The sequence below is a fragment of the Elephantulus edwardii genome, unplaced genomic scaffold (assembly GCF_000299155.1).
Source record: "Elephantulus edwardii isolate Elephantulus edwardi_28Jun2011 unplaced genomic scaffold, EleEdw1.0 scaffold00034, whole genome shotgun sequence".
Classification (NCBI taxonomy): Eukaryota; Metazoa; Chordata; class Mammalia; order Macroscelidea; family Macroscelididae; genus Elephantulus; species Elephantulus edwardii.
In genome coordinates this window covers 5,109,908-5,131,103 of record NW_006399784.1, presented here as the reverse complement: position 1 = coordinate 5,131,103, position 21,196 = coordinate 5,109,908, and the positions used below count along the sequence as shown (strand labels likewise).

General features: G+C 36.5%; 1 pseudogene; it reads left to right on the top strand.

The window, feature by feature from the left end:
* The first annotated feature begins 14,705 nt into the window (after positions 1-14,705).
* LOC102852585 overlaps positions 14,706-21,196 on the top strand; it is a 20,899-nt pseudogene continuing 14,408 nt past the window's right edge.

The window sequence follows — 21,196 nt, the reverse complement described above, 5'->3', positions numbered from 1 at the left end:
GAGCCTGTCTAGAGAATAAATATCTCTTTCTGAAGAAATACAACCTGGGTGCTATTTAGAGATAGGAACACCAAAGACTCATCTCACATACTTTGGGCATGTTCTTCATCCTGGCAAAGTAATGAAATGGGGAGATCCTTCATTGGCTATGTTAGTGAGATGGATTGACACAATGACTACAACAAAAGTCTTGAAAAAGCAGAGATCATAAAGATTTTGAAGATGGGAAAGATAGGGCAAGATTTCAATCTGTTGTTAGGATTTGTAATCATCTTGATAACATCTGCTAATACTTATAAGATAAATATACGAAATTTGCATTCTGTAATGATAAAATTCTCACCATCTAACTAGAAAATAGATGTGACAACATATCATCAATAATGAGTCAATGAAAACCCTATAGTTCACAATAATTTGATCTACAACTGATTATAAGGATGGTGGAGGACTAGTAATATGCACAAATTAAACCAGTGCTTAATTTGACTCTACATATTGTTGCTATGAGTTGGAAGGGTGTGCTTCATAGAAAAGTGAAGCATATCAGCAGTAGATGTAAGAATGACAGTGACAGAAAATTCAAAGAGAAAAGGAAAGTATTTACATCTATTTGATAGGATAACATGAATAACAGTTTATATTCTAACTTAACACACACATTTTTTTCAATGCAAATTTGTATATGCAAACCCTTATTTCTCTCCTTTATATTTATAAATGTTTGCATTATGACATAGACCTTCCATTGTTTCAAATAGTTCTTATCTGACATTGAATTAGTTGTTCAGAAATGATAGGTCAGAGTCTTTCTGTTACTTTCATATATTTTGAAAGAGTAATTATAGAGAAATAAGTGTCATTTAATAGAGGCAATAAATTATATAGAAATTCAAGTCCATTTCTCAGACTTTAGCTGACTACCCTGTTCACAGCTGAGCAGAATCTAATATTCTTCTTTGTTAAACTAAGAAATAAAAAATTAGTTTTAAATACATTAGAAATATTTTTCTAATGATTGTGCTTTGTCTTGTGCATGCTGGATGACATTGTTTAATACAGAGATAGCTTCTTACTCCCTCCCAGGTTCCTCCAGACAAATCAATCATTAAGTATATATAGAAATTTCCTTACAAAAAGTATTACAAATGTTATTGTAAATTGAGACTATTTTAATTGTGTTGTAGAGCAACGATATCAGTCTAGACACTAAGGTGTGTCTGATAAAGGCTATGGCAAATGGATACATTTGAGCTATGGTTCTAGAGAAGAGAATTGTATACAGTATGGACTGCTAAGAGAACAAACAAGTTCAGCCTAGGGAGATTGAAACCAGGCTGCTCCTTGGAGACAAGGATACAGAAGCCCCATCTGATGTTCTTTGGGCGTGTTGCGAGGAAGGAACAGTCTTTGGAGAGGGACATTATGCTTGGGTGGGTGAAGGGACAGGACAAGACAGGAAGACTCCTGATGAGAAGGATTAATTCAGTGACTGGAGTAATGTAGCTAGCTGTGTCAGAGACGGTTGGCACAGGATAGAGCAGGGTTCAGAACTATTGTACAGAGTTGCTATGAGTAGCAGGTAAACCTATGGTACATAAAAACAACAACACTAAAAAATCAAAGCAAGTCTGTTGCTATTGGTTCACTTCAGACTCACAACTATCTTAGATAATAAAGAATAGAATGGGACCATATTTTTTGTTAAAGGCTGCACATTTTTGGAAAACCTTTCTTTCCATGCATATTTCATTGAGTTTAAACCATTAGATTTCCAGTTGGTGATTGGACACTTACTTATTTGTGACACTGAGGAATGACATTATTTAATATAGTCTCCTAAAAGACATTTGAGATCTCTGGGGGTATAGTTTAAGAAGCTGCTTTGTAATCTCCAGGACACACTATTCGAGGCCATCAGCTGCTCCTCAGGAGAAGGATTGACAATCTCCTCCTGATGGCTCAGTTCCTATTCCATGGTAAACAACAACAACAACAAACAATAGAAATTCACAAAATTCTGGGAATTCTTCATGTAGATAAGCACTGTTTGACAAACATTTTTAAGTCATGGGCTCTACTGAAGAAATTTCTCTTAACAAATCATTTTTTTTTTTTTTCACCATAGAAATGTCTTCTATTGGTTTTGGGTTTTGGTATTAACTTTGATAGGCATCTTTATTTTTGTCATGTTTTTGGTTTTGTTTTGTTTTGTTTTTATAGATTTTACAACTAGCATTAGAGAGGCAATAGAGAGAGCTCTGGTGGCCTGGTGGAAGGAGAATTTTACTACCAACCCAAAGGCAAGTGAATGCAATGCACTAACCACTAAAAGAGTGAAAAGGATGAGTAATTTCCTATGTAATTTACATTTGAAAATTCACTAGAAAGGTAACTTTGATTCTGTTGTGATTCAATGGCAATGAATTGAGTAAAAGAGGACAAGTTAACATTTAGTAAATGTAACCAATTAAGAATATACAGTTTCATGAATTGTTATTCCTATTGAAACCATAAAAAACTAGCAAACCACTAAAATAATAAAAATAATGAAAGAAACTTATACTCAAATTTCTCTTCTCCATCTCTGCTACTTTTTCCATTTACCACTATCTACCTCTCCCCTCTCACTAAGGCAGCTACTTATCAGGTGTTTGAGATTTTTTTGTTTGTTTGTTTGTTTTGTTTTCCCAAGAGAAATTATTTTGCATTTTCTAAAAATGTGTGTACCTAGAATAAAAAACCGATATGTTGTTATTATGTGCCATCAAGTCGCCTATCACTCATAGTGACCCTATGCACAAAGGCTCTGTACTCTGAGTTCCTATAATGTTCCCTGACACACCTACCCCCATTACCCCCCAGTTACTTTGTAATTCCATCTCATCCAGGGTCCTACTCTCCTTTGCTGACCCTCCACCCTTCCAAGCATGATGTTTCTTCTCCAAGATCTAGCCTCTCCTGGTAACATATGCAGAGTAACTAAGATGGACCTTCAAAATCCTTTCCTCCAAAGAGCAACTTGGTTTCATCCTCTCTGAGGAAAACCTGTTTGTTCTCTTGGCCATTAATAGAATGTTCAACACTCTTCTCCAGCATCATAACTCAAAGGTTTTAATCCTTTTTCCATCACCCTTAGTCATTGTCCAACTCTCTGATATGCAACAAGTAATTACAAAGACCATGGGCTGGATAAAACAAAAACACACATTAGTCTCCAGACTGACATAGTTGATCTTTCTTTTTATTACTTTAAATTTATTTTAATGAAAGTTTACAGAGACTTTGGATTTCCAGTCATTCATTGTTGCACTCTTCTCCCAGGTCACGCCTTCCCCCCCCCCTTCTTTTTTCCCTTTGAAAAGTAAAAGAAGAAAAAAAATCTTTCATTGTTATTCAGTCACTCCCCCCAAGTCCACTCCACTAGGCTACTTTCATTCTGGACTCCTGTCATAAAAACAACGTCTAATAAGATATCTCTTTTAAATAGTTCTCTCCCTCATCTGTTTCAATGCAGTCTATATTATTTATCCCAACTTTCTCAGTCTCCCTCCAACCCCTATGTCAGTCCTCTTTTATAACAATGGCATTATGCCATAGTTGTCTTTTTTGTGACTGAGATACTTAACTCAGCATAATGTCCTCCAGGGTCACCCATTTTTTGTAATATTTCATTAATTCCTTGTTTTTCAGTGCAGTGTAGTATTCCATTGTGTGAACATACCAGAGCTCTTAAGCACTCTGGAGAGGACTGGGAAAGCAGATTTCCCCTAAAACAGTCTGCCTTTTAATTTTCTGACTGCAAGAGAGTATTGTTAACGATCTCAATCTCCAAACCATTTGTCATGATGTCGCCAATTGGCCCAGTTGTGAGAATCTTTGTTTTCTTGATATTGATCTTTAATCCAAATTGAAAACTGCAGTCTTTACCTTCTGTAGTAAATGCTTCAGGTCCTCCTCAGTTTTTAGCAAGTAAGGTTGTGTCATCTGCATAATTCAAGGTGTTGATGAATCTTCTTCAAATTCTAATGCCATATTTTTCCTCATAAAGCCCAGATTCTCAAACGTTCTGCATATAGAGTGAAAAGGTGTGGAGACAAGACACATTCCTGATTTTGAACTATGTCATGTTTTCTTGCTCTGTTCTGATGATTACTGAACTTTATCTAAAAATGATGTCTGAGAAGCCCATCAAACAAGTTGAGTTTAAAAGAAGTTGGGGCAATAGGGACATCATAGCCAATGTAAAATGGATCTTTGCTGAGAGCAATGAATATCAGAAGAATGACTATCTGTGCTTCATTAACTATACAAAGGCATTTTACTGTGTGGATCATGAGATATTGTTTCTAATGTTGAGAATAATGGGAATTTCAGAACACATGATTGTACTCAAGTGAAACCTATACTAGGAAGAGGAAGCAGTCATTAGAACAGAGCAAGGAATCACTCACTACATTGTTCAAAAACCGTATACTGTATTTTTATTTATCTCTTAAACATTAAAATGCACTTTAAATATATTTTAAAAGACACACAATTTTGTATGTATGTGCATATATATACATATGTATGTGTATATGTGTATATATACACATATATGTGTATATGTGTTTATGTACATATGTATGTGTGTGTATGTGTGTATATATATATACATATTTTTTTCTCTCTCTCCAAAATATTTTGTAATATATGTGAGGCTACTTCTTTTTTTTTTTTTTACCAATATGGAGTTTAGAAGGATGGGTAATCTTCTTCTGTGCAATTAATTTCCTCTGAAAACCTGTCAGAGAGTCAGCTGTGGGTTGGTTCTGATTCTATAGTATAACAACATGTTATTTAAAACAACAACATGTTATTTAGAATGATGTAGTTCAAAATTAAATATTTAGAGATTGTCCAGATATTGCAGATACTGATTTTTATTTAAACTTTATTCTTGTAAGAGAGTGTTCTTTGTATCATGTAAATTCTTTCATATTTTTAATATTCTGTTCTATTCTATTCTATTCCTATCCTATTCTATTTAATATTATATTCCACAATACAAACTTTTCAATACATGTTGCCTGGACATTTTAAATCCAGTGCATTCTAATGTTGTTGAACAACTCTGGTTTAGTCTGTTGGAAGTTGATATAAATGTTTATTGGTTCAATTTAATAGCTGTTGTTTGACTGCTGTATCTTTATCTACTTTATTTTTTTCTCTATAAGTTGATACAAGTACTACACTGGAAGCTTTCTTTTCCTTTAAGTTTTGTTAGTTTTGCTTTCAGTGTTTTCTAATCTTTCAACATCATCTGCATTTACTGTTATATTTTTTATTAATTATATCATCTCTTTATTAATGTGTGATATCCTCTCTCTGATATAGAATTACTTATTTTGAAACCTATCTCTTCTAAGCTAGGTTTGTTGTGCCATCTATGTAATATGGGTTGTTGATGAGTCTTCCTCCAATCCTGATAGCACATTTCTTCTCCCAAAGTTCAGCCTTCAAATGATCTGTTCCGCATGTTGATTGAAAATATATGGAGATAGGGTTTATCCCTAATGCACACCTTTCCTTTCCTGAGCCATGCAGTGTTTCCCTTCTCTGTTTAGACTACTGCTTTCTGGTCCATGTATTGCTATTTCATGAGCACTTCTAAGTGTTCTGGGATTCCTCTTCTCAATGTTAGTTACAATTTGTGTGATACATATAGTCAAATGCCTTTTTATTGCCAACAAAACACAGATATTACTATGGTACTCTCTACTTTCAGTCAAGGTCCATCTAACATTGTCTCTGATATCCCTAGTGCCACACCCCTTCAAATTCAGCTTGCACATCTGACAGTTCTGTGCTGATGTGCTTTTTCAGTCATTTTTTGATAATTTTTGGTACAATCATGTTTACTTGTGATATTAGTGGTATTGTTTTATAATTTTCATACTCTCTTGGGTCACTTTTTTTATATAGGAATACATATAAAATTCTTCCAGTCAGTTAGCCAGGTAGTTCTTTCCAGATTTCTTGGCATAACCTGGTGAGCATGTCCAGGTCAGTGGCTGACTGCCAAAATATGACAATTGGTATTCCCTCAATTCCTGGGGCCTTGTTTTTGTCAATTCCTTCAGAGCAGCTTCAAATTCCTCCATCACCATAGACTCTTGATCCTACTTTTTCACATAAAATTGTTCTGTGTCAATCAATTCTTTTTGGTACAGTGACGACTCTGTGTACTCCTTCCATATTCTTTTGATGCTTTCTGGGTCATTCAGCATTCTCCCTTCAAATTCCTTAAGTGTTGCAACTCTAGGTTTAAAATTGTTCTTTAGTTCCTTCAGATTAAGTAACGGAGAGCAAGTTCATCCCTTTTGATTTTGAGATTCTAATTCTTAGCACATTTCATTGTAATACTTTGCTTTGTCTTCCCAAGATGCCCTTTGAAATCTTCTGTTCAGCTCCCGGATTTCTTCCCTTTACTTTGACTTCTTGTAGTTAAAGCACAATATTTAGAGTCTCTTCTGACATACATCTTGGTGTTTTCTTCCTTCTTTGTCTTTGTAATGACTTTTTGTTGTTCTTCACGAATGATATTCTGGATATTCTCCCACAACTCACCTGGTCTTTGTTGATTAGTGCTTGAGACCTCAAACCTGTTCCTGAGATGGTCTTTAAATTCTAGTGGGATATACTCAAGGTCAAACTTTGGTACTTGTGGATTTGATTTGATTTTTTTTAGCTTCAGTTTGAAGTTTCGTATGAGTAGTCTTTTCCACAATCAGCACCTGGCCTAGGTTTCAAAGCTGGTATAGAACTTCTTCAACAATTCTTTCCACTGACGTAGTCAGTTTTATTTCTGTGTAGACGTGCAGGTAAAGTCCATGTGCACAGTCACCATTTATGAATTTTTATAAAAGGTATTTGCAATTAATATTTCATTGATTATATAAAATTCTGTCTTTAGCCTCATTCCTGTCATCAATTCCATGCTTTCTAAATAATTGATCCTTCATTCTTATTCTCAAATTTACATTCCAGTCATCCATTACTATCATAGTATCTTGGTTGGATACTCAATTGGTTTATTACTGTAAAGGTTGGTAGAAGTCATTTTTTTCCCTGTTCTTTGGCCCTGATTGTTGGTGTATATGTTTGAATGATAGTTGTGTTAACAGGTCTTCCTTGTATGCTTATGGATATTATCCTGTCACTCACAACATTGTGTTTCAAGATAGAACTAGAAATAGTGTGTTTAACTATGAATGTGGCTCAATTTTTCCTCCTCACATTTGGATTTCCAGATCGTTTACTTATCTCATTCAAAATGCCAACCCATTTCATTTCATCAGTGTCTAGTATGTCAACAGTTATGCATTCAATTTCTTCCTTAATCTCCAATTATCCTACATTCATACTCCTCACATTTGATGTTATCAGTAGTGTCTGTTTCCAATTGTTCCTCCTTCTTTGTGACTCCCAGTTAGAAGTCTCTGCCTCCAGTGCCATAGTCACTAATCTAAGTGCGCTCTATTGTACATGCCTTTGAGCTTTGGTGCTGGAGAAGAGTATTGAATGTACCATGGACTGCTAGGAGGACAAACAAGTTCATCCTGGAGAGGGTGAAGCCAGGTTGCTCCTTGGAGGCAAGGATTCTGAAGCTCCATCTGACACGTTTTGGACATGTTGCAAGGTGGGATCAGTTCTTGGAGAGAAAAGTTATGCTTGAGAGAGTGGAGGGATAACACAGGAGAAGAAGACCCTCGATGAGATGGATTTATTTCATCACTGGCGTAATAGGGATAGGCATGTTTGAGATAATAAGATTGGCAAGGGATAGAACAGGGTTTAGGGCTGTTGTACATAGGTTCACGATGAGTCACAGGAGACTAGACAGCACATAACAACAACTATTGTACATAGGGTTTTCTGAGACCTGTTATTTCAGAAGTGGATGATCAATCCTTCACCCTAATCTGTCTTAATCTGGATGTTCAACTCTACAGCAGTATTGGATAGATATGCATTTTGTGCAAAAGAAAAAATGAGAGCTTGTTGAAACTGGAGGACATGAGGTGTTTGCTATAGAAGGTCAAGGGCTGTATATGGATTGACACTCAACATCAGAAAAACAAAGATTCTCACTACTGTGTCAATTGGCAGCTTCATGATACATGGAGAACAGATTGAGATTGTTAATAACTTTAGTTTGTTTGGTTCCACAATCTTGGAACTAGCAGTCAAAAAATAAAAAAAAAATGAATTGCATTGAGAAAGTCAGCTGTCAGAGACCTGCTAGAGTACTGCAGAGCAACAATGTTATTCTGGAAACTAAGGCTTGCCTGATACAGGCAATGGTCTTTGCAATTACTTGCTATGCATCAGAGAGCTGCACAATAGCTAGGAATTATGGAAGAAGGATTGGTGCCTTTGAGTTGTATTTTAGAGAAGAGTGTTGAACATGCAGTGGATTGCCAGGAAAACAACCAGATGTCTTAGAGAGAGTGAAACCAAGCTGCTCCCTGGAGACAAGAATTTTGAAGCTCTGTCTCTCACATACTTTGTGTGTCTGGCCGGGAAGGATAAGTCTTTTGAGAAGGACATCATGCTTGGAAGGGTGGAGGGACAGTGTAGGATAGGAATACCCAGGATGAGATGGATTGATTTAGTGACTAGTGAAATAAGATTAAGTCTGTAGAAGATGATGATATTAGCTCAGAATAGGACAGGGCTCAGAATTTATGTACCTAAGGATGTTATGAAATACAGGTGACTCAATGGCAAATAAAAACAATAATAACAAAATTTCTAATTATATAATATTTGCATTATATCTTTATTTATAGTAAAAAATATAAAGCTTTCTGTAAATGATCAAGCATTAAATAGATCAGGCAGAGTGGATCTAGAGACAAAATTAATGATATGTCTGTAAATACATCAAAAAGAGTGTATAACTTTCCAAAATTTAGTGAAAATGAAAACAAAAATAGTAACAGTATCAGCAATTATACAGAGAAATGTTTGTAAGATTTTTAATGATCAAATAGACTTCTAGAGGGAGCTCTGGTGGCCTAGTGGCAAGAAGTTGCACTGCAATCCCAAAAGCACGTGGTTCAAATCCACCAGATGCTCTGCTGGAGAAGGAGGGGCAATCTTCTCCTGTACCAGTCAGATCTGATTTGACGGTACACACACACAAAAAATAATAAAATTTAAAAAAAATTTAAAAAAAATAGACTTCTATTTGGTGAGAACTAGATATCGACTAAACTAATGTTCAAATGAACTTACTGGCCTATATTTCATACTTAAAAATCTTTTAAACATAAAAAATTATCAGTATTTATAACAACCTATGATCATATTAACTAATTCTTTTTCATGTTCAAACTTTGGGACACAATTATTAAAATAATGTTGTTGTTGTTATGTGCCGTCGAGTCGCTTGCGACTCATAGCAACCCTATTGTACAACAACCCTAAACTCTCCTCTGTCCTGTGCCAATCACACTGTCTCTGAAACACCCATCCCAATTACCCCCGTCACTGAATCAATCCACCTCATAGGGGGCCTTCCCCTCCTGGGCTGTCCCTCCACCATACCAAGCATGATGTCACTCTCCAAGGACCGGTCCCTGCTTACAACATGTCCAAGATATATTAGACAGAGCCTCTGAATCCTTATCTCCAAGGAGCTGCCCAGTTTAACCCTTTCCAGGATGAATCTGTTTATTTTCTCCAGCACCACAGCTCAAAGGCATCAATTCTCCTTCTACCCTCCTTAGCCATTGCCCAATTCTCTGATGCATAAAAAGTGATTGCAAAGACCATGGCCTGTATCAGATGCACCTTAGTCTCCAGAGAGACACTATTGCTCTTCAGTACTTTGGAGAGGTCCCTAACAGCAGATATTCCCATGGCAATAAATCTTTTAATTTCCTTACTACTGGTGCCAATAGTGTTGACTGTGGAGCCAAGCAAACTAAAGCTGTGAACAATCTTCTCTTCACCATCCATCCTGATGCTGCCAATTGGTCCAGTGGTTAGAATCTTTGTCTTCCTGACATTGAGCCTCAATCCATATTAGAGGTTGCAGTCCTTGGCACTCTGCAACAAGTGCTTCAGGTCCTCCTCAGTTTCAGCAAGCAGGGTTGTGTCATCTGCTTAACACAGACTGTTGATAGATCTTCCACTAATCTTGACCCCACATTTCTCCTCATAGAGCCCAGCCTCCTAGATAATCTGTTCTGCATACGGGTTGAAAAGGTATGGAGATCGGACAGATCCCTGGTGCAGTCAAGTTCCCTACGACTCATAGTGATCCTGTGTAAAACAGCCTAAATACTGCTGGTATATCTTGAGCCAATCTCACTGTCTCTGGTATACCTACCCCATTACCCCAGTCGTTAAATCAATCCACCTCAGAGAGGGTCTTCCTCTCCTGCACTCCATCCACCCTCTCAAGCATGACATTCTTCTTCAAGGATTGATCCCTCCTTGCAACATGTCCGAAGTATGTCAGTCCAAGCTTTAGAATCTTTGCCTCCAAGGAGCAGCCTTAACCCTCTCTAAGATGAATTTGTTAATTTTCTTAGTAGTCCATGGTATATTCAGTACTCCTGTCCAACACCACAGCTCAGACATCAATTCTCCTTCTATCCTCCCAATGGAGAAAAGAGAGCAATTAAATTATCTTTGGTATAAAATGTCTTTTGTACTAGCAGTTAGGAGATAAGGAAAAGTATTTTTTTTAGCCAAGTCCACTGTCATTGACCTCTTCAAAATACTAAAGAACAATGGCATTGTTTTAATGTAAAACAATCATCCTTGCTATCAGGCAGCAACAGCTTTTGAATATTGAGCTGATTCTGAAATCCTATGCTCTACAGTAAATTCCCAGAAATCTCCACATTGTTAATTCAAAGTTTCATTCACCTTTACTTAATATAAAGTATTAACATCTTAAAAGCAATGTAGTCCCTAAGTACAAAGTTTTTAGTCTGCTTCATTTACACTGCCATGCCCTATCAGTCTTGGACTAGATGGCTCTATCTAGTTGTCTATCCTCTTTTGTAATACCTTATTGTTCCTGTCCCTTTTCTGTTTAATGCAACTATCTTGGTCTCTGATGATCAAGACATGAGACTGTCAGTCATATCAAAATGTCTCTTGTTTAAGAAGCCAGAAAACCAAATGCATGGTTCTCTACTTTTCCCCTTTGTTACTTTGATGTAAATGGACTTCAGTAGTGTAACTTTATATAAATATTCCTGTAAAATGCAATCTTCAGAACATTTGGGTTTAGCCTACCTATTTGCTGTCAGATTCTACTTTTATCTATCTTTTTTATTTTTCTAGAGCATGCCAAAATCTTTTCTTGACTCTTAGAAACTGAAGTGATTACTGCTTCTCCCCCACCCCACACCACTTCAATAGCAGGTGTTTTTTTTAAAAACGCATTTTAATGAAAATTTACAGAGACTTTGGATTGTCATTCATTGATTGTTGCACTTTTGTCCCTGCCCATCCCTCCCCCAATTCACTCTTCTCTTTGAAAAGTAAAAGGAAAATTCTTTCATTGTTATACAATCCCTCACCTCAAGTCCATGTCACTATGCTGCCTTCACTCTGCACTCCTCTCTTAACAATAACACTTAATCATATATCCCTTTTAAACAGTTTTATCCCTCATTTGTTTCAAAGTAGTATACATTATTTATCCACTCTTTTCTCAGTCTCCCCTCAACTCCTATGTCAGTCCTCTTTTATAACAATGGCATTGTGCAGTATTTATCTTTTTGTGACCGAGATATTTCACTCATCATAATGTCCTCCAGGGTCACAATAGCAGTTTTAAGACTAAGGTGCAGCTTATTCAGGTCATGGTCTTCTCAGTCATCTCCTATGAATGTGAGAGCTGGACCGTGAATATATATGACAGAAGAAGAATGGATGGCTTGGAGTTTTTGTGTTGGAAAGAGTACTGAATATTCCAAAGAGTTCTAAAAGTAGAAACAAAAAACAGATATGTCTTGGGAAAAGTGTAGTCAGAGTGCTTCATCTTTCATAGTTTGAAAGTCTTTCTTGGGGAGGATATTGCTTGAAAAGAGATATCACACTTAGAAAGGGTAAGCAAATGAGAGGAAGACTCCCAACAAGATGGACAGACATGCAGCAATGGGTTAAAGTTTATTGGAAATTAATTATGAGGATGACACAGGCAGAACAGGGTTCAGATCTGTTGTTCATGGGATCATTATGAATCATTCTAAATTTGACGGCACTTAACAACAACATACCATTCCAAATTGGACTGTTATCTTGGGTTTGCTTGCACTTGCACTGAGATCTGCAAAACATTCCAGAAATTGTAGTTTGAGATTAAAATAAAAAGTATGAGATATTTAGCTCTTTATCATAAGCTTCGGCAGCACAAGAAGTGCATAAAAAAAGTTTGACATTACTTGTTATTGAAGCAATATTGATATTCTAAATGACTTATAGTATAACATTTGCATATAAGCATTATTTTATTTGTAATTCTAAATTGAATTTATTCAGGGATATAATCAGTTCTCCAGAAAATATAATCTAATTTTGAAATCAATTTACTCTTTTCTGAAAAATGTCATTCTAAATAACACAGAGGCTCTGAGAAAAAAGAGGAAGAACTTCAGTGAGATTCATTGGCTCCCAGGCTACACAAAGGATCTCAAGCAGTGATTGTGAGGCTATATTGCCAAGTCGTTTTTCTTCTGTGACGTACGTGAACCCAATTTTCTTTGTTGTTGTTGTTGTTGTGTACCCTAGAGTTAGAAACAACCCATAGATGACCCTCCGACAGATTTTCAGAGGTAAAAATCTCATGGAAAGAGATTGTCCATCCTTCTCCCAGAGAAGGCTTCAAACCTTGTTCCTTTATCATTGCAGCACAGCTTTTTGCCAGTAGACCACCAGAGTTTCTTAATGTTTCTTTAGGGGCACTTACTTTCCTTAAATGGTAGGTTATTTGAATATCTAGAAAACTTGTCTATCTCAAAGGTTAAAAAAAAGTGTTGGTTTTGTGTTTATCTAGCTGTTTAGGGTTTTAACATTGAAGAAACTTTCTTCTGAGATTTCTACACCCTAAGAGCAAGCCTGAAGTGACCTTTGGATATATTTTAACACCCTTAACGGCAGTTTACAGATGGCATGTATTTGTCAGTTGAACTTTTGAAAAACATTTGAAAGTTTAAGCATCTGTTCAGGACACAGAGAACAAAATTTATGTTTAGTTCAGAACACAGGATGAAATTACTTTCAAGGACAATTTTAGTTTGGCTTAATACTAAACTTGAAAAGCAATATAATTCTTTAAATCTACACTGCTGTCCTCTCAGGTAGGTCTAACACATATGTTGTTGTAGTGTACTATCAAGTCATAACTGACCAGTAGATGACTCCCTAAAGGCTTTCATTGGCCATAAATCTCATGGGAGTAGACACTCATCTTTTTTCCCATGGAACAGGTGACTTTTTGAACTGTGTACCTTATATAAATATATTTATATAAAAGTCAGTTTTCAATTTAACTTTTTAAAATTCTAATACTATTTTACCAATAGATCTGCAACTCCAATTACCAGTTACATTTACATATTAGAATTTTTGATGCTTCTTACCACAGCAAAGGTTAGGGTTTCCCCCCATGATTTCCAAGAAGGAACAACTCAATAAGAAGCTATTCATACTGACTTTAATTTTAAAAGTGGTGACTGTAGATCATGTCTCATAGCATACTATTGTTATTGAACACAAGCGGTTCTTTCCATAGTCAATTGCCAATAAGATGGACAGATTGCAATATCCAAACCACTTTATTGCAGATGTGGGAGGACAGAGAGAATTCTTCTCAAAAACTGCCTCCAGGTCTAAGAACAGTCATTAGCTTTATACTTGAGATAGGTGTTACAGTTCCTAGTAAACAGTTTTTTATATAGTTTACATAGGACTAAGATAAAAAAATCTTCAAAGAGATAAATGTTAATTCAATTGTATATATCTGTGAAAAACATCTTCAATGACACAAATCCTAATTAAATTATATATAACTAAAAAAATCTTTAGAGATAAGCTCTAATCCAGAAAAGAATTACATACAACTAAGAAAAATTGCTTCAAGGAGGTGAATACTTATCCAGGAAACATACATCTTCTTTCCTGGTAACCAAACAGCTTAAAGTACTTTACACGACTAAAGAAAGAAAAATAGAGTTCTAGGTCAAACAGTTTCGCAGTCTTGAGGCAACTGATGTCAGCTTTACAACTATACCATATGTTGGACTAATCCTGAATTTATCAATACTACCTCATCACTATTTTTTGGAGACATTTGGGTCCTAATTCTTCCAGTTATTAGGAATTGAGTCATTTAATCTCTGTCATAATAAATAAATATAACCTTTTTTATGTCTAGAAGTTTCCACTGTATGAAATTTTAATATATTCGTAAAATGTTACAAAATGTGGAAAGATTTTTTTTTAAGAAATTAAAACCATAATTGCAAATCTCTGTCAAGGAGGTAAAAGAGGAAAATTCTATATGATGGAACACTTATAACTCTAAATGAGGGTATTTTTACCTAAAAGTGCAAATATAGCAGTAATTAAGATTTGTTTGTTTGGTGGGGTTTTTTGTTTGGGCTTTTTTGTTTTTTTTAAATGGAGGAGCAATGGCAAGTATGGTAACACTCTGTGGTGTTCTGAGAATAAAAAAATTGACACATTTGGTAACGGCTGCAGTCTGCCTCAGAGATTCCAGGGCTCACTTGGAGCTGTGGCAAAGAGTTTACTCCCAGTATAAACAGGTGACCAACCATGAGGACATGCCCATTCCAAAGCAGAATCCTTATAAGGAACCTCTTAGAAAATGTATCTTGTGTGGCAAACATGTAGATTATAAGAATATACGTACAGCTTTTGTCTCAGTTTACTTCTCCATTTACTGGATGCATATGTGGAAGGCACATAACAGGTCTTTGTGGGAAGAAACAAAAAGAAATCACAAAAGCAATTAAGAGGGCTCAAAAATTGGGATTTGTGTCAGTTACATACAAGAATCCTGCATATCTCAAAGATCCTAAAGTTTTTTTAATATCAGAAATCGGGAATAAATTATGTAAGACCAATAAATTATTGTGTTGCCAAAAAAGGGAGATGTTTTTAATGTTGACTATTCATAAATACATGCAAAAAATTAATATTCCCTGTGTAATTATTTTTCATGACATAAAAATTATATACATGTATTTTGTTGTTGATTGCCTTCGAGTTGAGCACAACTCATAGTGACCCTATGAACAAAAGGCCTGAAGCCCCTCTACAACTATCGACATTTATCGAAGTTCATGCAGTTTCCGGAGGCATGTTATTTAGGAAGTGGATGCCACTCCTGTGTGTATAAATAAATTCAAGAATTTTCTTCATTTTGTCCTACTGTATTGCAACCTAAAGCTTGAGTTTGGTCTTTCCCGTTGAAAAATAATGACTTGTTATTCGGTTTGGTGTTCTAATTCCAGCTCTTTACTTTTATTACAATTGTTTTTTTCTTTTTTTTTTTTTTTTGGCTGTAAAAATCCACTAATAATTGCAATGTGGAAAAAAAATAATTGCAAAGTGGGATATACAAAGTACAAATAAAGGAAAAACTGAAAGCTGTCAAAACCAAATTTTTGCTTTGCTCATCAAGATGATCTTTGAAATCTTCAGTTCAGCAATCTTAATTCACTTTTTTGGATCTTTTTAACATTCCATGCAAGTTTCAGTGCCTCTTCTGACATCCCTTTGCCTTTTCTTTTCTCTGTCTTTGTAATGACCTTAATTTTCTTAATGAATGGTTTGTTTGATGTCATCCCACAACTCACCCAGTCTTCAGTCATTATTGTTCAATGCCTTACACTGATTCTTGAGACAGTTTTGAAATTTAGGCCTATAAACTCAAGGTCGTTATTTTGGTGCTCCTGGACTTGTTTTCATTTTTCTCCTGACTCAACTTATAAATGAGTAAATGATGGTTTGTCCCATAATCAGCACCTTGCTTTGCACTGAAATTCTCCAGAAATTCTATCTTTCCACAAATCTCAGACACATACATATATTAGAATTGTTGTGTGCCATTGTCAGAAACAGCCCATATGTGACCCTCCAGCCAGTTTTTAGAGGCAGTCAACCATATCAGAAAAGATTGCTCATCCTTCTTGCACAGAGCAGCTGGTGAATTTTGAACCCAATATCTTTAGGATTTCAATGAAGCTTCTCAGCACTACACCACCAGAGCTTTTCTACCTCTATCTATCTATCTATCTATCTATCTATCTATCTATCTATCCATCCACACAACAACAACCTTGTTTTCCAAAACTGAGAAGGACCTGAGGCATGTGCTGCAGAAGGTCTGCAGCCTTCAATATGGATTGAAGCTCAACATCAAGAAAATAAAGATTCTCACCACTGGGACGATTGGAATCATCATGATAGATGTTGGTGGATTGAGATTGTTAACAGCTTCAGTTTGCTCGGATCCCCAATCAATACTCTTAGTACCAGCAGCCAGAAAATAAAAAGATAAATGGCTTTGGGGTCAGGGGTCTCTATATAGTACTGAAAGGCAACTGTGTCAGTCTGGTTACTAAAATGAACCTAATCCAGGCCATGGTCTTTGCAATTACTTGCTGTGTATCAAAAAACTGGATAATTACTAGAAATGTTAGAAGAATAATTGATGCCTTTGAGTTGTGGTGCTAGAAAGACATTGAATATACTATTGACAGCTAGAAAAACAGAACAGTGTCACTCTGGGGAGGGTGAAACCAGGCTAGTCCTTAGAGGCAAACATTCTAAAGCTCTGTCTCATATACGTTGGTCATGTTGCAAGGAGGCACTGGAGTGGGATACCATGCTCAGGAGGGTGAAGGGAGAGGGCAAGAAAGGAAGACCCTAGATGAGATGAATTGACTCAGTGACTGGGGTAATGGAGGTGAGTGTGTTGGAGACGATGAGGCTAGCTCAGGAATAGAGCAGAGTTCAGAGCTTTTGTATGTAGGGTAGCTGTGAGTCAAAAGTGACTTAAATGCACATAACAACAACAACTCTCTATAAATCTAAGTTTAGAGTCAAGAGTTCTTGAATCTAAGTGATCACATTACTGGGGTTATGTGCTGCTTTGTTAAAACAGCTGTGTTTATACCTGTGCTGCTGGGTTCATAAGTGACCTTCCTCCGCTGAGTTTTCAGAGGTAGTAAATCACACAGGAGAAGACTGCCCATCTTTTTCGCTCAGTCTCTGGTATATTTGAAATGTATATCTGTGTTGGTGCAAATTCTTTACCATTAAACTCACCAGAACTTTCTAAGGAATGTATAAATCATCTTAATTGAGGAGACCATACAGAATTTAAAAAAAATGAGGATGATTACATCATTAACTAACTGGAACATTGGTGAAAATTTGGGGGCACATAGTTTACATATACCATTGATCCTGACAGTTAATGTTACTCTGTACTTGAATCTTGTCATTATTTTATTCCAAATCTACTACATTAATATTGTGGATCATAATAAATTGTGGTGGGAATCTCAGAGCACTTGATTGTGCTTGCACAAAAGCCATACTTACACCAATAAGCCGTCCTCAGAACAGAGCAAGGAAACACTGAATGGTTCAAAATCAGGAAAGGAGTGTGTTAGGGATATATTCTGTCCACATACCTTTTCAACAGATCATTCGGGAAGCAGGGATTTATGAGGATTGTGGCATCAGGATTGGAAGGAGACTCATTAACAACCTACAATATGCAGATGACACAACCGTGCTTGCTGAAGCTGAGGAGGACCTGAAGCACTTGCTGCAAAAGGTCAAGGAGTGTAGTCTTCAATATGGATTGAAGCTCAACATCAAGAAGACAAAGATTCTCACCACTGGGCCAATTGGCAGCACCATATTAGATGGAGAAGAGATTGAGGTTGTTAACAATTACAGCTTGCTCAGAACCACAGTCAATATTCTTTACACCAGCAGTCAGGAAATGAAAAGATGAGTTGCTTTGGGAAAATCTACTGTCATGGAACTCTCTAGAGTGCTAAAAAGTAACAATATCATTCTGGATACAAAGGTGTGCCTAATCAAGGCCATGGTTTTCTTAATTACTTGTTCCACTTCAGAGAATCGGAAAATGACTAAAGATGACAGAAGAATAGGTGCCTTTGAGTTGTGGTGCTGGAGAAGAGTCTTGAACATACCATGGACTGCCAAGAAAACAAATAGGTCTATCTTGGAGAAGGTGAAGCCAAGTTTTTCCTTGGAGCCAAGGATTTTGAAGCTCCACCTCACTTACTTTGGGCACCTGGACAAGAGAAATTGGCTCTTGGAGAAGGACATCATGCTCGGAAGGGTACATGGACAGCATAGGAGAGGGAGACCCAGTATGAGATGGATTGATATAGCAACTGTGGTGATGGGAGTTGGTTTGTCAGAGTTAGTGAGATTGACTCAGGACAGGGAAGGGTTCGGAGCTGCTGTACGCAGGGTAGCTAAACATCACAGGAGACTCAATGGCATATTAAAACAAAAAAGTATGGCAGGTTTGGAAGAAGGAGTGGCGTCCACTTCCTAAATAATATGCTTCTGGAAACCCTATTAACTTTGATAAATGTCAATAGTTGTTGAGAGCATCCAAGCCTTTTGTTTATAGAGTCACTCACTATGAGTCGTGCTCTATTCGAGGGCAATCAACCACCACCACCACCATCCTAGAGTCAGAACCAACTCATAGCTAAACCTCCAGCAGATTTTCAGAGGCAATAAATCACAAGGGAGGTGATTGCCTATCCATCTCCTGTGAAGCAGGTGTTGGCCTTGAAGCTCATGCTGTGGGGATTGTAGTACAGCTTCTTGCCACTAGGCTACCAGAACATGCAAAGTATTTTACTGGTTGTTTTTTTTTTTTTAAAAATGTAATAAATGTGTAATTTCAGAAAATAAGATTGTGGATAAGTGAGGAGTAGGTATACTTCCTATACGTAGCAGAAACTGGAATTAACATAAATTGTCATTTTTTTCTTATTAATTTTAATGAAAATTTACAGAGACTTTGGACTTCCATTCATTAATTGTTACACTTTTCTCCCTGCCCAACCCTCCCTCCCAGTAGACTCTTCTCTTTAAAAAGTAAAGAAAAAATTCTTTCATTATTTCACAAGCCTCCCCCCAGGTCCACTCTACTATGCAGCCTTCGTTCTGGACTCCTGTCATGACAATAATACCTAATTATACATCCCTTTTAAAAAGTTTTCTCCCTTATTTGTTCTAATGCAGTATGCATTATTTATCCCATCTTCATCAGTCTCATCCCAACCACGATGTCAGTCCTGTTTTACAACAGTAAGTTGCTGTTTTTTAACAAAATGTTAAGCTAATGATCTATATTTAATATTTTCTATAAGTAATACAATTTTAAATAAGATAGAAAGCAGATTAACTCATACAGTTAAAGCAAAATCATATAAACTCAGAAAAATGTAAATACTTAGCTTTATGTTTACTTTTAAAATTTTAAATTCAGCAATATAACCAATTTTTCCATAGCATTATGATTCATAACATTATGTTTCACAGCATTATTAGTAATTCCCTCAATACAACAGTACTCTTCTGGTTTTCTTCCTGGATTTCCACTTTCTACCCATTCTTCTTTGCTGCCTCTTTCTGCCTCCAGAGTTTTTGGTAGGGGAAATGTATATATGAGATTGATGGTTCTTCTGAGGAGACTGTTAGTCATGAGTGTTGCTGATCACTTTATATCTACCTTTTATAATTTATATTTTTATTTTTATCCTTAAAAGATCACACACATACAAATACAGCTGTAAAATCTGTTTTAATGGACGTTGTAGTCATATAAAAGTTCAGTAAACTCCATGAATAGAATTTAGTTACTCTTAATCATTTGACTAAATAGTTTTCCTATGATAAGCTTGCTGCATTGGCCAGTGCACAGCCCGAGGCATTGTCAGAAAATATTTTTGGCAGTCGGGGAGGAGAGAGGCGGAGCTTTGCTGATCTCCAGATTCTAACCCAGGTAACCTCAGGCTGCATTGACCAGCGCGCACCCCGAAGCATTGCCAGTCAAGAAAATTTGCACCATCACCTGGCTTCAAATGGAAGACAAAAGGTATTAACCCATGAGAAGGCAATCCTGGAGTGGAAGTTGTACATTACAGTTGTACTTAAAACTTTAAATTTAAGTCATATTGGCTGCATCATAAGAGACTCACAGCAGCATGATATGTTCAGAATCACAGAAATCCTGATGGCTTGGGACTTAGACCATCACATCAGGGGCTGGTCAATGGGAGACGGGTATTAAATGCTGTAGGCAAAAGTAGGAAGGGATGGTGGTGGATTAAGGAAGCGTTGGGTGGGCAGCAACATTTAATCTATTGGTCATTGTTATAACTGGGCAATTGTCTTTCATCTGCTCTTTTCTGTGGAATGCTTGTCCGTCAGACACTATTATATATATTTAAAGAGTGAGACATACTAGGAAGAAGGATTGGCCATCCACTTCCAAAAAACAGGCCTTGGAAAAACCTATGTAACAGTAGAGCACATTTAGACTGTCGCTTGGACTGCAGACACGGCAACTGAGACTGAGATCTTAGAAACGGAAATACAGAGAAGAAGGAACAGCTGTAAGCAGACACTAGTGACTGGAACATGGAATGTGAGAAATATGAATGTAGGAAAATTGGACATTGTTAAGAAAGAAATGGAACACATAAATATTAACATACTAGGTATTGGCAAAATGAAATAGCTTGGCATGGGACATGTTGAATCATACTATGCTATGATTTACTATGCTGGGGATGAGGAAAAATGGGGCTGATTTCATAATTTAAAAAGGCATTTCTAGATCCATCCTGAAATACAATGTGGTGAGCGACAGGATAATATCTATACGCATACAAGGAAGTCCAGTGAATACCACTATCATTCAAATATATGCACCAACAGCTAGAGCCAAAGAGGAGGAAATAGAAGATTTCTACCAACTTTTGCAGTCAGAAGTTGATCAAACATGCAATCAAGATGCCTTGATAATAATGGGCGACTGGAATGCAAAAGTTGGGAATAGGGAAGAAAGATCAGTAGCTGGCAAATA